The sequence below is a fragment of the Gracilinanus agilis genome, chromosome 4 (assembly GCF_016433145.1).
Source record: "Gracilinanus agilis isolate LMUSP501 chromosome 4, AgileGrace, whole genome shotgun sequence".
NCBI lineage: Eukaryota > Metazoa > Chordata > Mammalia > Didelphimorphia > Didelphidae > Gracilinanus > Gracilinanus agilis.
This window is the reverse complement of record NC_058133.1, coordinates 141,990,407-142,007,024: the sequence shown is the minus strand read 5'-3', so window position 1 is coordinate 142,007,024 and position 16,618 is coordinate 141,990,407. Positions and strand designations below refer to the sequence as shown.

At 42.0% G+C, this 16,618-nt stretch overlaps 1 protein-coding gene across 1 annotated transcript in view; it reads left to right on the top strand.

Moving 5' to 3' along the window:
• SDCCAG8 (SHH signaling and ciliogenesis regulator SDCCAG8) overlaps positions 1-16,618 on the top strand; it is a 268,032-nt gene that overhangs the window by 211,133 nt on the left and 40,281 nt on the right. The gene's annotated exons all lie outside the window — the stretch shown is intronic.

Below are 16,618 nucleotides of genomic sequence, written 5' to 3'. Positions count from 1 at the left end.
TGGAAAGCACCTTACAAATGCTTTTATACAGCAGTTGTCAGCACTGTTTCTCAAGTAGACACTAAGGATACTGGTTTTGTTCCCAGTGTGCTGCTGACTTTAAGGGGGTGTCACATCAACAGTGCAAATTATGAAAAAGCAAAATGTAATTAATTTGAATTTCCACATCTTCATAATTGGCTTTGGCTTCAAAGCACAGAATTCACTGTCAGGCATCCAGCAGAAGATAGAAAGATTTCTCAAATTCCCACTCATTTTACTTGGACCTTCAGGCCTAAGAGTTCCAAACGTCATGTAGGAGCCATGTGCAAAATGTACAGAAGAACTCATCCTTAAAATAAAAAGACATCTGCTTTGCTCTGCCTATCAGGACCTAAAATCCTGAAATTAAAAACAAAATTTAGTATCACCAACCCATAAAATCCATTTTAAAAAACTGAACTTGTTTCTCAACCTTCTGCTAGTCACTGTTCTTATGCCGAAGTGACATTTGTAATATTGACAGATAGTGTCAAAGTGCAGTGTCTAATTCCAATGTTTTGCTGGTACCATTATAAAGCTTTTGTCTTGAAGAAGTCGATCTGTCACTCAAGCCTACTTCAAAGAGACAGCAGTTTCTGTGGTTGCGTAATACCGATGTCAGTTATGGTAAATGCATAATAAAATTTTAGTTAAAATGAATGGATAAGAAGTGCTTTTGAGTAATTAACCAAGGAAAACATGATGGCAATGATAATAGAACATTAAAGGCTCTCAATTATTTTTTCTTGCTCATAATTTTATAAAATCATGTGAGGAGACAGAGGAGCAGACAGAATAAGTGATGATGAGAAGAGAATTTTAGAAAAAAGTCATTCAGAGCATTAACTCTAAAGAAGAAACATATCCGTTAAAGTTAGAACACAATGGACAAACGATCCTAAATCTGCGGTGAAGAAGAAAGTAAGACATATTCAATGGTGTCTCAGGAACAAGTAAACCAAAGTATTACCATGAGTAAAGATTAGGACTAGAGGAAAAAAGATGAGAAGAAAGGAGATACAAAGCGTGAAAAATAAAAGTTGTCATAGAGGGGGAAACCCTCCCAACCACCAATTGCCACCAATCGCAGAAGTGGACGGTCCCGTCTAGGGAAAACACGGAAGGACACAGGACTTGGAGTGAACGGAGACAGCTTCGGCTTGAGGGGAAAAGGGTTCACGTCTGCTTTGGAACACTTTGAACACGTTTTTGAATATGTTAGCGCTTTGCATTGTATTACCACTCACGAGGAGGAATGTGGTCATCCCCAGCTTGTCAGTGAAAGCTTTGTGGCACCACATCTCATGATCACATACGGTGTTTATGGCACATACTCGTCTTATTTCATTCGCCTTTTGTGCTTTTTTTAGGCGCTCTCTGCCTTTTTCCCCTGAGTTACCATGGCAACAATAATGTCATTGATATGGGTGGAGTCTGGTGTTAGCCGCTAGTGAAGCAGAAAGTGGATTTTTATCCTAGTTTATGAAATGGTGCATTTTGCACCGGAGCGACGGCAGTCACGTGTGTGGTGTACAGGTTCCTTGTTTCTTGCTGATCCGTTTTGATGGCCTTATTCCTAAGGGACCATAGTTTATAAAGTTTAATTGCTGTTCATAAACGGGCATTTCTCTCACTCCAAATGTAATATTTTTTTCTCCCCTCCCCCACTTTAAAAAAATTATGTAGCCAGCACGCTGTGGATTGAGGCAATAAGGTGTTAAAGCGGACCGTTTTTAAGTCATTTTAGCCTTTACCAACCCCTGAGAATGGCTCAGGAACATTTGAATCTTATCTATTGAAATGTTTAGTAAACCCTAATTTTGGTGAATAAATCTGTGGGATCCCTCATTCCAAGTATTTAAAAAGAAACTTTCCCAGAATGACCCAAGTTAGATAAAATGAAAATTCTTCTCTTGAAGGGACCTAGATGTCTCCTTTGGACATTTTGATACTAATGAAAGCCATTCCAAAATGAGTAGTCTAAATTTGTATGCATTAAAAAAGTATTTGATCTCTTGTCGAGTGACCCTTAGAAGAGAGAAGAAAATGATTGAGGGGCATTGTTCAGCGGCAGCTTTTTCTCTTGGCTGGCTTTTAGAATCCTGAGTATTATCACTCTCACGTCCATCCCTTTCTGCGCCTTCCTTCATCCCCGCCACCCCCGAGCAAGGTTCCGTGTGACCCGAGCTCTCCTTCCTAGCAGTGAGGCCTCGGGGTTGGCCCCGTTTCTCAGGCACCCGAAATGAGTTGCCTTTTGGGCCTTCTATCCCACAGCACACCTGAGGGGGGCTGTAATCCCCAGCAAGTGGCTGCCTGTTGTATCTTATGGCTTAATTATTATACCTATTTAATGCTATTTAGAACATTGTCAGCTGTTGAGAAAAGGTAATTATCACTAGTCAAATGAAAAACACTTTTTTGGCTGCCTTACGGATACACATTTTACTCGTACCTTGATACATAATGAAGCCTGATAGCAAAAGTTTTGCTTGTCTCTTCTTCAAGGCACAGCTGTTTCCCTGCTAAATTCATCCCATCTGTCTCTCCTTCCGTAAATCTGTAGGCAGTATAGCATAAGTACAGAAGCAGTTCAGTGCTATTTTGGATAAACAGAGCTGAAATTTGAATCTTTGCCATTTGCGATGCACACATTTTGTTTTACTGCTGTAAAGAGAGCTGTCAAAATACAACTACATGGATAATTTACTAAAAATGCAGTCAAATACAAGGTGGATCAAAAGGAAAGGATGTCGGGTCAGCCCGATCGTTCCGGCATGGGGGCTGGAGGAAGCTGCTGACCTTTGGGTCCCCTTCGCCGCCGGGCCTCGTTCTCTTCCCGGCCACAAGCAGCGTCCAGCCCGCGCAGCTCCACAGCACCCCATTCCCACGTGCCCCCGGAATCCCCGAGTGGGAAGGAGCCCTAGCGATCACCTGAGTGTCCCTCTGGGTTATCAGTGTGGAAACGGAGTCTGAAAGGGCTAAAGGGAGGCCCCCAAGGCCATAGACAGTACAGACCCCTCACAGCCGGGACTAGAATCCGCGTCTCCTGATCCCCAATTTGGGACTCTTTCCGTTCCATCACATTTTTTTCATGTTAACATTTGCTATAATGACTTGAATTCTATTGAATATATTAGATACATATCCATATATGCATGTGTAATACTTATACATATATATATATATATATATAAAAAACTTTCTAAATGAATGCAACTTTGACACATTGTTGGAGTTTCAAATTCATCATCTGCAGAGTGATTTGTGCCACATTGCCCTTCGCTCAGTACCTACAGTCAGACGTGCATCCTAGGGATGCCGCCGTATTATTGTCTAGGAATTTGGCTTCAATCTGAAAAGCCCCAAAGTTCTGTCTTTTCTTTTTCCACAGTGACCGGGCAGGGCCCCCTTTTGTCCTCTTTGCTGCTGACCGCATACCGCTTTTGTTAGAATAAAAAGCAGAATGGGCAGTAAAACACAGGATTGCAAAGGAAACTAAATACAGTTATCAAAAAAATTTTTTTTAAATCAAGCGCTTTTGTGTAGGCGGGTCTTTGTGGTGCTGGTAACGGTCTCTGTGACGGACTCGGTGCTCATTGAATACCATTACGAGATTTCAGCATGATCAGATTATGATACTTGTGGAGAATAGATGAAAATTGAAATTATCCAAGGGTTAAGGAAAACAAAAAGGAAACAAATACTCATTAAACACTTAAAAGGCTCAGGTCTCTGTGAGAACAGTGGCACACAGTGGCACGGGCCTGCCCTCCAGGAGCTTCCATCTTCAGGGAGGGGACAGCCACCCAGATGGAATCACTATTCAGCAGGCCTGAATTAATTAAGTGTCTGCTAAGTGCCCGGAGCGATGCTAAGCACAGAAGTGACGGAGGGCAAAGAAGAGGTCCCAGCAAAGGAGTTCCTTTTTTTTGGTCTTTATGGGAGAGGGTCTCCTTTTGCTCTTCAGGAATTCCAGTTCTTGCTATTTGTCCAAAGAGTTGCCCGTGAAGTCTCTCTAGCTCCAGAACCCTTTCCAATGGCCTCGGCAGCAGAGCTTGTGGGATGGGGTGCTTTTAAGCGGATTTGTATTCTGGGAGCTAAAATGTAGACACAGAAGATATTAAATTTACCCAACAGTGAAACTTTCTCACTAAACTCACCACTTCGTGAAAGCTGTGAATTTAGACAGCAATTCCGTGATCTCCATCTCCATGATAGAGCTGTAGGCTGCTCCTTTTAATACATTTTCATGGAAGGGGACCCTCCAACATCTGTGCTGGGGGAGGAGAGAGGGGACATTTTACCAAATGTTCATATTCCCACACATAGTGTTTAAAAAAATCATCTCTGATAGGAAGGCCTGTCCCAGAGGCTGATGGGAGTTATCAGGTTTGCCTTATTTAGATGCAAAATCAACAGTTGTAGGTGGCTCTGCTAAGAATAGATGCATTTTAAATATTAGGGAAAAAAGGGGTGACACTGACCCTTTCCCTTGGGTTAGGTTTGCTTCTAAAGCTGGTTGAGAGAAGAGGAAGGATCAAAGTGAACCAAGTGAAAAATCAAGACATGGGTGGCACCTGTGTAGAAGAAAGTGGTTTTGCAAAGATACTGGTGTAGGGATAGGCGGACTTTTGTTTTATTTCATGAAAATGGTGTCATTAGGAGCTGTGCTCATTGCTGCCAGGAAGAGTCCTTCATCACACTCTTTGGTTCCTTTTATGTGGCTGAGATAGAGTTTAATGTTATATTTTGAGGTACAGAAGGAGCGTTCTGGCATCTGGAATGTAGTCTTGGCAATGGTCACCTAATTGCCAAGGAAACCAAGTGGATTCCTTCAGCTGGAATTTTGTCAGAAAGGGCCAAAGACCACTGATTAGTCGTCTGGGACCATGCTCAGTGTGCCATTGTGCTAGGAAACCCCACTCCAAGGCACTTTCTTCAGATGCCTCGGGATTCCTATTTATGGAAATCCAATTAATACACATTATTAAGCATATTTGCACACACTGAACTATTTCAAACCAGTAATGCTGGAATAAAGACAAAATAATACTGTGTATTTACATAACACCTTTCATTAGAAAATCTCGAGCCTTCACTGACTTAACTAATCCTCACAACACCCTGCGAGGTGTGTAGGAAGGAAGGTAGAACAATAAACAAGAAATTGATGAAAAAGATCAAGCGAAAGCCTTCCGGGAGGGTGATACCTGCCTCTTCCGCAAGTCTGTTTTCATTCCCATTCTGCTCGTAGCATATTTGGGGTATCGAGGAGAGAAGGCTGGGGAGACATAATTCTTAATGGTGAGGAGGGTTTTTTTTTTTTTCCCATAGACTAGAGTTTTAGGGTCTTTGCTTGTTCACTTACATCGGCTGAGGTAGTAAAACTGAAATTTAAGTCAGAAGATAGACTTCTCCGCTAGTATTCGACGTTAGATGGCCATTGACTGCTTTTACCTAATCTGGACAAGATAAGAGGATGACAGAATTCTGAGCTAGGCTAGAAGTAGAGATAATCTTGTAGAGATCCTTCGTTTTACAGAGGAAACAGAGTCCTAGAACTAGTGAGTGATCTGCTTTAGGACACATAAGGAAGTCTGTTGGAACTGAAATGGGAAGCTTTGCCTTTGCATCTCTTCCTCTTCCGACTGCGTGGTAAAGAGAGTTGATGGAACAGCAGCAGCACTCATTCACCGGAACACACCGGGCTGCTCCCAAGTTCTGGGGCCGTCACGACAACACACCGCGTCTTTATGGCACCGTTCAGGGCCTCATGGATGAAAGAGTCGCTTCTGGGACAACCAGCAAACTTCCATGGGGATAAAGGCAGCAGAGCAAGGGGAGCCCAGCACACTGTTCAGAGACTTTCTTCAGTCGATCTAGAGCCAGCCTAGAGCAGCAGGACCCTGGTACCGGAGCTCTAGAAGCCGTCAGAACTGAAGTGGGTCTTCCAAAGCAGATCTGAGACTTAGAAAAACAGAACGTGAAAAGGAATAGTTTAAAGTTTGGGTGTTAGTAAACTAATAGCTACAAAGATGTTGGCATTAGGGATGATAACCTATTGTATACCTTATAAAATTGTTATTGAGTGTTTAGGCTATTGTCATATCAGATTAAGAAGCATTTATGACTTCAGAGAATGCATCCCAACCGTGGAATTATATGTAGTTATTGAGGGAGGGAGGGAGGGATTAAAATTAAAGAATTATAAAAAATATCTAGAAAGGCTTCTCTCAAGCTTTTTTGAGGTATTACCCATGGGTAGTTTTCAGACACTATCCCTTATATGCACTTGAAATAGAAGTTGAGCTTTGTCTAGCTTTTGAAAATGGTGTCCCACCAGCATAACCGCTTTTCGTCACAAACAGTTCTTCCTTTGTAAATGGGCAGTTTTTGTCATCTATGAAAAGCCACTGTTTCTCTTTTGTGTATAAATACCACAAACTTCACCATTTTCATCTTACTAGCAATATCTCTTCTATTTATTTATTTATTTATTTGTTGCCTTCTTGAGTGACCAGGAAGATGTTCTCTTATACAGTAGGAAGAAGAGCAGATTTATACACAGAGGCCCTGGTTTTAACTTTGGGTCTCATCCATATTTGCCTCTTGCCACCTGTATGAGAACCCAATTGGGCAAGAGACTTCAACTCTCTGTTCCTCATTTTCTTCACTGTAAATTGAATATACTTGGCTAGATGGCCTCCAAGGTTCCTTCCAGCTATTCACGTACAATATGTGGTGCCCACTTATACTGAAACGATACGATATTTGATCTGAGATGAGACTACACCATAATCCCACTTAAATATAAAGATGAGAATATAGCACTGTTAGTCTTTACAGCATTAAAGAAGAGGAGACCGCTTTTATTCTAGGCTATGCAATATCAGGCTTACTGTCAGACAAAGAGTTTGGATCATTATATTGTGACAGTAGCTGAATTGAAGTGGGAACAACCAAATGTTGTTCCTTCTTCCTTTTAATGATAATAAGGAAAGAGTAGATCTAGTGTTGGCTGGTACTACCCCCATCTAGGAAGGCCACAACCCTCCATTGCTTAGATCACTGACTTTTTACTAACAATGATATTCAGCACCTTTAAGGCACTGGTTGCCATTCAGTTCAATTCAGCAGCCATGAATTAAGTACTTAGTGTGTGCAAATCACAATGCAAGGTCAAGTCATTTGACTTATTTGAACATTCAAATAACAATTGTTATTTGAACACTTACTATGTGGCAAACATTTTTCTAACTAAATACTAGGACCCCAAAAAGTAATAATAATAAAATGCAACAGGATGAAAATTCCCTGTCCTCTGTGTGCTTTGGGACCAGGTATTAGAAATACAAAGACCACAAATAGATAAATATAAGATAATTTGAAAAGACAGAAAATACTATCAAGTGAGGGAAACGGGAAGAGTTTCTTTTTTTAAAAAAAAATTATTTTCCCAATTGTACATAATAATTTTCAACATATGTTTTCCAAAATTATAACATCCAAATTGTCTCCCTCCTTCCCTTCCTTCTTCCCTCTTGAATATGATAAACAATTTGATCTGGGTTATACATGTATTATCACAGAAAACATATGGGTCATTATTGCAAGAGAATACTCATATCAAACCAAAACCCCCAAATAAAAACATAAATGAATGTGAAAAACAGTATGCTTTGATCCACATTCTAAGAGGAACGATTTCCTTTGAGACGGGGCACCTAACTTGAGCCTAAAGGGGAGCTAAAGATCCTAAGAAATGGAGTTCAAGAGCCTGTTGGTTTGAGGACTGGCGAATAAAGCCTTTTGTCTGGAATATAGAATGCGTAAAGGGAAGTCATCTAAAATAAGTCTGGTCACGGAAGGCTTTACCTGCCCGGCAGGGGAGTTTGTGCTTTGTCCTAATGACAGAAGAGAACCACTGAAGGTTTTCTAGTAGGAGACTGTCATGGCCAGACCCATGTGTTGGGAAGAAGATTTGGGCAGTGTTGCAGAGGCTGATGTGGAGAGGAGAAAGACTGACAGCATAAAGCCCAAGTGAGGACCTGACCTGAGAGGGAACCTCAGGAAGGAAGAGAGCAAACGGATTCAGTGAGGGGGCGAGGAAGGGCAGCGTGACAAGGGCGCGCAGAGGTCACAGAAATAGGGCAGGAGGGGCCTTGGGAGGATGGGGGGGACATCTGCTTCGGACATAACCAGTGGGACTTCCATGTGGACGCGTCTAGCAGACAGTTGGCAAAGTGAGACTGGCATTCAGAGCCAGATATAGATATTTGGGAGTCATCTGTGGAGAGATGGTAATTAAACCCAAAGAGCTAAAAGAGAATCAAAAAAAGAGCATATAGCAGCATAAAAGGAAAGAGACAGACAGAGACTGGGAGATGCTCACATTTAGGACGCAGGCGATGGATAGATGATGATCCCAAAAAGAATACTGAGAAAGAGCAGTCAGACGGACAGGAAGAAAGCAGTGTCCTTGGCGGCAAGGGAGGAGAGAGTTTCTAGAAGGAGATGTTAATGCCATCACAAGCCAAAGAAAGGTGGAAACTGAGGAAAAGGCCACGAGACAGCCGCTGCCCCATCACTGGTGACCTTAGAGCAGTTAAGTCAAGGGTTGAAATTCAGACTAAGTAAATGGCAAAGGAGTTTGGCTGTGAAATAGGAGGTACAGGATGATAGCCTGAGGAAAGTGAAAGTGTTTAAGGTTTTAAGAAACCCAGAGTGTGTTAAAAAGCCGGTGGTGAGGGCAGCTGGGTAGCTCAGTGGAGTGAGAGTCAGGCCTAGAGACAGGAGGTCCTAGGTTCAAACCCAGCCTCAGCCACTTCCCAGCTGTGTGACCCTGGGCAAGTCACTTGACCCCCATTGCCCACCCTTACCAATCTTCCACCTAGGAGACAATACACCGAAGTACAAGGGTTTAAAAAAAAAAGCCAGTGGTGAACACTCAAGAGGAAGAACTGTGGGAGCAGAAACACAGAAGAAAAACAACTGCTTGAACACATAGGCTGATGGGGATATTATTGAGGATGTAGACACTAATCGATGACTCTAGTCCAACTATCAATAATATGGAATTAGGGCTTAATCAATGATACATGTAAAACCCAGTGGAATTGTGCATTGGCTACAGGGAGGTTACTGGGGTTTGGGGGAGAGAGAAAGAACATGAAATATGTAACTAGGGGAAACTATTTAAAAAAGAAAAAAGCCAGTGGGGAAGCTTGATGGCACAGTGTGGTACAGTGGTTCCCAAACTTTTTTGGCCTACCACCTCCTTTCCAGAAAAAATATTACTTAGCCCCCTGGAAATTATTTTTTAAAAAATTTTAATAGTAATTAATAGGAAAGATAAATGTACCTGTGGCCATCACCGCACTCCCTGGATCACTGCAGCACCCACCAGGGGGCGGTGGTGTCCACTTTGGTAGTCACTGGCTGTGGTAGAAGGGATGCCATATTTGGAGTCAGAGAACCAAGATTATTCTTAGCTCTGCTTTCATTGCCTATGTCACCTGGGCTAAGTGATTTAACATTTCTGGGCTATCCGATAAGAGGTGGGATAAATTAAATGATCTCTTTATCTCCTTCCATTCCTCAATGCAGGATTCTGTGGAGGAGAAGGAAAGGTAATTAATGAACAAGAATGAATGATTGAGAGGGAACACTCCTGGGGGATGGGATCAAGAGTGTAAAATAGAAAGGCTGGTCTTGGTGAGAAGGGGCCCATTTGAGGACAGATAGTTACCACAGTGGATTGAGAGCCAGACCTAGAGTGGGGAGGTCCTGGGTTCAAATGTGACTTCAGACACTTCCTAGACCCTGGGCAAATTGTTTAACCTCCATTGCCTAGCCCTTGCCACTCTTCTGCCTTGGAACCAATACCCAATGTGTATTGTAAGGGAAGAGTTTAAAAAAAAAAAGAGAGGACTTCATTCTTCTCAGAGATGGGTAAAAGAAGAGAGAATGAGTATTCATGGATGAGAGATTTTTAAACTGTGGCATAGGGAAGAACAAGCTCACAGGAGCTAATCCCAGTTTCCTCAGTAGAACAGCCCCCTAGAGAAAAGGGGAAGGCGGGAAAAAGAAAACAGAGTTTGGAATTGGTGTCGTAGAACAATGGAGAGACTATCAGAGTAAGAAAAGGGTTGCCATGCAAGCAGTGAATGCACAATTGAGATTCAATAACTTGGTCATTTGCCTGGCTTTCTGCAGCACAGTTCAGAATCATGCACAGGGTGTCCTAGAATGCAGATTCCAGGGATCATGAAAAGCTGGTGTCTGGCAAGGCACAAATGGCCAAAGGAAAAGGAAGCAAGGAATTCAGTGATAGAGAAAAGTATATTAATTGAATTGGTCAACCATGAGGAAGTGAGAGGAGAAAAATGAGGCCAGATCCAGGGCGATAGCTGAGAGACCAGGGAAGGGTCAAGGGAAGAGAGGAAGCAGTGCAGACCAAAATTAGGTTTAGGGGAAATGAGGCAAAGTAAAAGAAACATAGGAGGTTATAAGGACAGAGAAGGATTTCAGAGTTCTAAATTAAGGTTCAACAGACAATGGCCCAAAGGCCAGCTCCAGCCCACCATCTGCTTTAATATGTTACGCCAGCTAAGAATGTTTTTATCTAGTTTGCCAAGCCCCGTCCGAGATCATGACAAGGGCAGAATAATAGGCGATGCCCCACACGGATATAAGGATTCATGTGGAATATGAAGAGATTGGTAAACTGAGAACTCGGAATGGTTCAAGGAAGATTAATCAGTATTTGAAGCTCTGAAAAAGGAGGGAGCATGACCTGGATGCAGGTAGATGATTTGCAAAGGGACGGATCTATAGAAATGGGAGCCAGGAGAAAGGGGTACGCCTTCTCCTCCTGGCTATTGAAGGGAGCATGAAAAAGAAGAATCTGTACTGGAGAGGAGAACTAGGGATGTGGATTGAGTATTCCCCAAAATCTAATGTATTATAGATTTTTATGAATGGAAGAAAGGAAGTCCCTCTCCACCCTCAAACACATCAAACAAATGTTCTCTTCTTGAGCCCCTGGGAAAGGGGAAGGAATTGGGAGAGCCTGGCTGAGTAGGGCTTTTGTAGCCACACTATAAGCCATTGACTGAGTAGGTGAGAAAAGAGGACTTGGAAGGGCTCTAAGGAATTTCTCTGCCTGCAAGGATTGTGTTTCTTTTTTAAATTCCCTCCTTGACTAAATTTGCTTGGGGCAGGAATGAATTGAAGGGACTGAGAACAGGAGATGTTGGAGGGGAGCGCCTTGGCTTGTAGAAATTGAAGGAACCAGATAAAGGAGACTTTAATCCCGACATGAGGCAGCCTGAGAACAGAGTCTGTTGAAGAAAACCATCCCAGAAAATAACATTCTCTTATGGTGACATCAGTAACAGAGGTGGATTTAGCGCAAGAAACACAGTGGCTTTATTTAAAGAAAATGCTCCTGCACATATGCGAACCATAAATCCAGATTCCTGTTCCATCCACTCACATTTATTTCTTCATGTCAGCATCTGAATAGCAATCTCCAAATGTTCCAACATCCTTGACAAATATTTTTTATTTTGTAAGCCTTCTCTAGACTGTTAATTTTTTGTTGAAATGATATTCTCGAGTAATATTCTCTTAGTAGGAAATTTCCATCCATTCTTGTGATGTAAGATTAGGTTCCAAATACCAATACAATAGTTTTGTTCCTGTAAATTTTAGGTAGGCTCTCCATTGATTTATTGTGTCTGGCCTATGAAGAGCTCCATTACATTTTAATGGAGCTCTAATGGAAGAAAGCAAACGTAGTAAAACTGGAAAGTAAGGTGGGCAGGGAGGACAAGAAGACAGCGATGAGAAGACGTCCTGAGGCTCCAGATTCAGGACTCCCATTTTGATCCAATGCTTTCTTATTGGTATATCTGATGTACTTTACATATATAAATATATATGTATAATGTGTGTATATACGTACACACACACATATATATAAATGCACACAAACACACACACACACACACAGAAATGGATTCAAAAACTACAAATATCTAGGTTGTAGTTTTATTCATTTTGTTAAACATTTCCCAATTACATTTTGCACTTGGGTGTTTGCTAGTCATTAGTTTGACACCTTTGCTCTAGGCAACTTTTTTTTTTTTAATGTAAATTTATTTATTTATTTGTTGAGGTAACATATTAGGCTCTGAAATTGCAGAGAAGATGTTGGGGAGTTCCTTTATCTAAGAGTTCCTTATTGAGGCAGCAAGGTGGCTCAGTGGATAGAGAGCGAGCCAGGCTTGGAATTGGAAGATCTTGGGTTCCAATCTGACCTCAGACACTTCCTGGCTGTGTGATCCTGGGCAAGTCACTTCACCCCCATTGCTTAGGCCTTACTGCTCTTCTGCCTTTGAATCAATGTTATCAATTCTGAGATAGAAGTTAGGGATTTAAAAAACAAAGTTCCTCATGCCAGTGAAATCACATGTTGAGAACCTTTCCCTTTTCCAGTAAATGCATTTGTCCATGCCATGGTATACGGTTATATGCACACACCCTCTTTGCACCAAAGGCCTTGATGGCAACAGAGATAGCAGAGAAGTCTCTACTGCATCCCCAAATACATTGTTCAAAGGCTTTGCTGCATCATGATGTCCTGATGCTATTCTGAAATGACTTTGAAATTGGAAATAGCATTGAAATAAAAGATTTAACATTTAAAACAACCCAATCATAAAAAGTTTAGTTCTTGCTCCTACAAATTATAGATGCCTACTTTTTTTAAGAAGCTAAGTGGCAAAGTATAGAACGCTGGGCCTGGAATGAGGAGAACCTGCGTTCATATCTGGCCTTACATACTTATTAGCTATGTGCCTCTGGATGAGTCACTTCACCCTTTTTGCCTCAGTTTCCTCATCTGTAAATTGATCTGGAAAAGGAAATGGAAAACCTCTCCAGTATCTTTGCCAAGAAAACCCAAAATGGGGTCATGAAAAGTTGGACATGACTGAAGTGACTGGAAAACAAAAAAAATTTTAAAAATTGAATTTAATAGTAACTGAAAAAAATTTGACAAGATGATGCACATATATAGAAAATATCTGACTGGTGAAAAGCATCAGCGAAAAATAGCAGTTCTGGAATAAATCCTCACCCCTGAAATATATAATCATTTCCCTGCTAAGAAGTGAGAAAACCTTTCTTTTTTCTTTTTTTAAACAGTTTGTTTTTTTTAATCAATTAAAATTGCCTTTTCTCCTACTCACTTCCTACCATTGAGAAAGAAAGAAAACATAACAAAATCCCTCTTTACAAACTCATATAGTCAAGTAAAACAATTTCCTACATTGGCTGTATCCCCCGCCAAAAAAAAAAAAAAAAAGGTATACACTCTTGAGTCCATCATCTCTCTGCCTCTGTCATAATATTTCCGTTGTCTGGGAAATTGTGGTTGGTCATTGCTTTGGAAAGGATTTCTAAGTCCTTCAAGGTTTTTGACAAACTCTTTTTTTCACTGAACAAAACATTACAGAAAAAAATGATTTTGCATTTCCTTCCTCCTTCCTCATAACTACTTCATCTTTCTTTTTAAAGACAGCCACGGAGCTCGGGTCCTAGAAATTTGCTAATTTTTACTTTCTGTAAACACAGAGTCAGCCATGCATGCTGAAATCCATGCCCATGGAAAGCCCTGGTTGCCTAGAGACCTTTCAGATGCCAACTGCAGTAGTGTAAAGGGACCCATGGCCCCCCCCCCATCTTCTCTGGGAGTGCATGCTCTCGACTGCTTGCTGGGAGCTTGCTGCCAAAGGCTTGGCATCAGGAACACACTCACTAGCTGTGAGGCCCTGGGCAAGTCACTTAATCTCTGTCTGCCTCAGTTTCCTTGGTTGTAAAAAGGGAATAATAAGAGAATATACATCTCAAGGTTGTTGTGAAGATCAAATGAGATAGTATTTGTAAAAAAAAAGCACTTAGCAGGATGCCTGGCACTTAGTAGGCACTAGGTAAATGCTTATTCCTTTCCTTCACAAGTATGAATGTAGACTAATGGGACTGATCTTTTAAAAAACATTCTAGAATGTATACATTAAAAAAACAAACCAACAACTCATGCTCTCTTCTTCAAAGTAATTACCTCTGGAGATTTTATTCTTATTCCCCAAAAAAAGACCTTTACTTTTTTTTTTTTTCATTCTGGAACTCCTTTTATGATATTGCCTAAAGTCACTTCTCAGTTTTGTTTTTTGTCTTTTGATACAAACCCTCTGTGACCCACCCTGACCTTATTCACCAGACTTAAGTTCAGAGCATCCTCCCAACAGACAGAGAGTTGGAAGGGACTGTAGAGCTTTTTTAATCCAGCCGTTTGTCCCTTCGTTTTACAAGGGAGTAAACTTAGGACCAGAGAGGTGCATTCTCTGCCCAACGTCACGCAGGGAATAAGCAGGAATTCAAACTCGGGTCCATTGCCTCTCACTCCGCACTGTACCACATAATAAGTATTCCCAATCCCATGTTTCCCCAAATCAAACCCATATTCAAAAGATGGCGTTTTGCCCTTGTTAAGAGTATTCAGAAGAAACCGCCCCAGACCCTGGAGATGTTCACAAAGAAGAGCCTCCCGAACGGATGGAACTTCACGGGAAAGGAATAGGTTGGCTCCCAGGAAGAAAAGAGTCCTCGTTCTGCTAGGTCCGCGCTCTGCTGCCGTAGAGCAGCCCCAGGAGCTTTGCTTTCTTGTGTGTATCAGATGTACTTTTTATGTGTGTATATTTGCGTACATGCACACGCCTCTATTAAAGCCGCTTTTTATCGTCTCATCTTTTTAATGTTCAGTCAGGTCAGAGACCGCAGACTGAGCCCGGCCGCCCTCCTCCCGCCCACTCACTACAGACGCGCCACCTCGTGGCAGTTATCCGCTCCCATGATGCTCTGCGGCTGCGGGCACGCCGGTTCACTCTTTCCATGCCAGATGGACTTATTGACTCATTTTCCTTTATGAGCACGAGCGGTTTTCCCTGATCCTATCCCTGAACTCCCTCCTTTGGTGGCTCCTAGAAACAGACGCCTCTCTTTGCTCTTCTCCTTCCTCTCCTCCGACCCCGCCGACCCTTCTGACCTCATCACTAGACCCAAACCACTCTCTCCGCGGTCACCACTCATCCCTTCCTTTCCTGATCCAATGACGGTTTTTCATTCCTTGCCAGTAAACGCTGGGCTCCCTTAGGCAGGACTGATAGCCCCGCCTTCCTAAGATACTTTCTCCTTTCTCCACTTCTGTGGCTCCACCTTGTCTTGGTCCTTCTACCTGTCTGGGGGCTCCTTCCAGGCTCCTTTGGGGTGTGTCGCCTGATCGTGACTTGAGGGCTGCTGCCGGGGGCACGGTGCCAAGTCCTCTGTTCTCTCGCCATCTAAACAGGTATGACATGTGTGTGTACGTGTGCATACACACATTTACACACATATCCATGTGTACATGCTCTCTGGGTGACCTCAGCAGCTCACATGGGTTTAGTCAATACATCTATACAAATGACCTTATATTCACCCCCTGCCGTCTCTCCCACATCACCAATTTTCTAAAGGATATTTCAAAATGGATGTCCCAAAAGAACACAGAATAAACATGTCCAAGACAGAATTACTTCCCCAGCCCCCTAAGGGACCGGTTTCCCAAATGTCAGCCTCTCAGTCACAGGCACCCCTCTTCTTCCAGTCTTTCAGGTCCATAAATGTGGTATAGATTTAACTCCTTTCTATCTAATCTGTCCACATTTTCCTTTCTGCTTCCCTCACATTCCCACAGTTGCCACCTCATTTCAGGTCCTGATCACGTCTCACCTAAATGACTGCAGCAGCCTCCTCACTTAGGCCATCGTCCACACTGCTGCCAAACTGTTTTTCTTAAGAACAAATCTGACCCTGTCACTTCCATACTCAGGCAATTGTAGGAACTTCCTGTTGATTCTAAAATCAAATATAAACTCTTCTATTTAGCTCTTAAAATCTGTCATTAACTTCCTAATATCTCTCATTCTGGACTCTTCTTCCTATACTCTCCAAAAATCCAGCCTAACTGTCCTCTCTGACCCACACACAACCCTCTATTTCCTGTCTTCATGCTTTTGTTGTGGATTCTTCCCTTTATCTGCAGTGTACCATCTCCTCTTCTTCACCTCATAAAACCCTTCTTTTGCCTTCCAGACCCGCTCACTCTGCTGGTGCCCACCCTTTCAGCCATTTTATATACTTAGGTTATAATCATTTTACACATATTTGAATTATTTTCCTTAAGTCTGTCATGTACGTACACATGTATTCTTTATACAGAGATACAGATATACATACACATGCTAAATGAAACAATCTCTGTAAGAAAGGAGCTTATAGATTAATCTTACAAAAATGAATAATATGGAAATTGGCTTTGAGTGATAATACATGTATAACCCAATTGAATTGTTTGTCAACTCTGGGAGAGAGGAGGGAAGAGAGGAAGGAGAGAACATGAATCATGTATTTTGGAAAACATGTAAATAGGAAGGAAGGAAGGAAGGAAGGAAGGAAGGAAGGAAGGAAGGAAGGAAGGAAGGAAGGAAGGAAG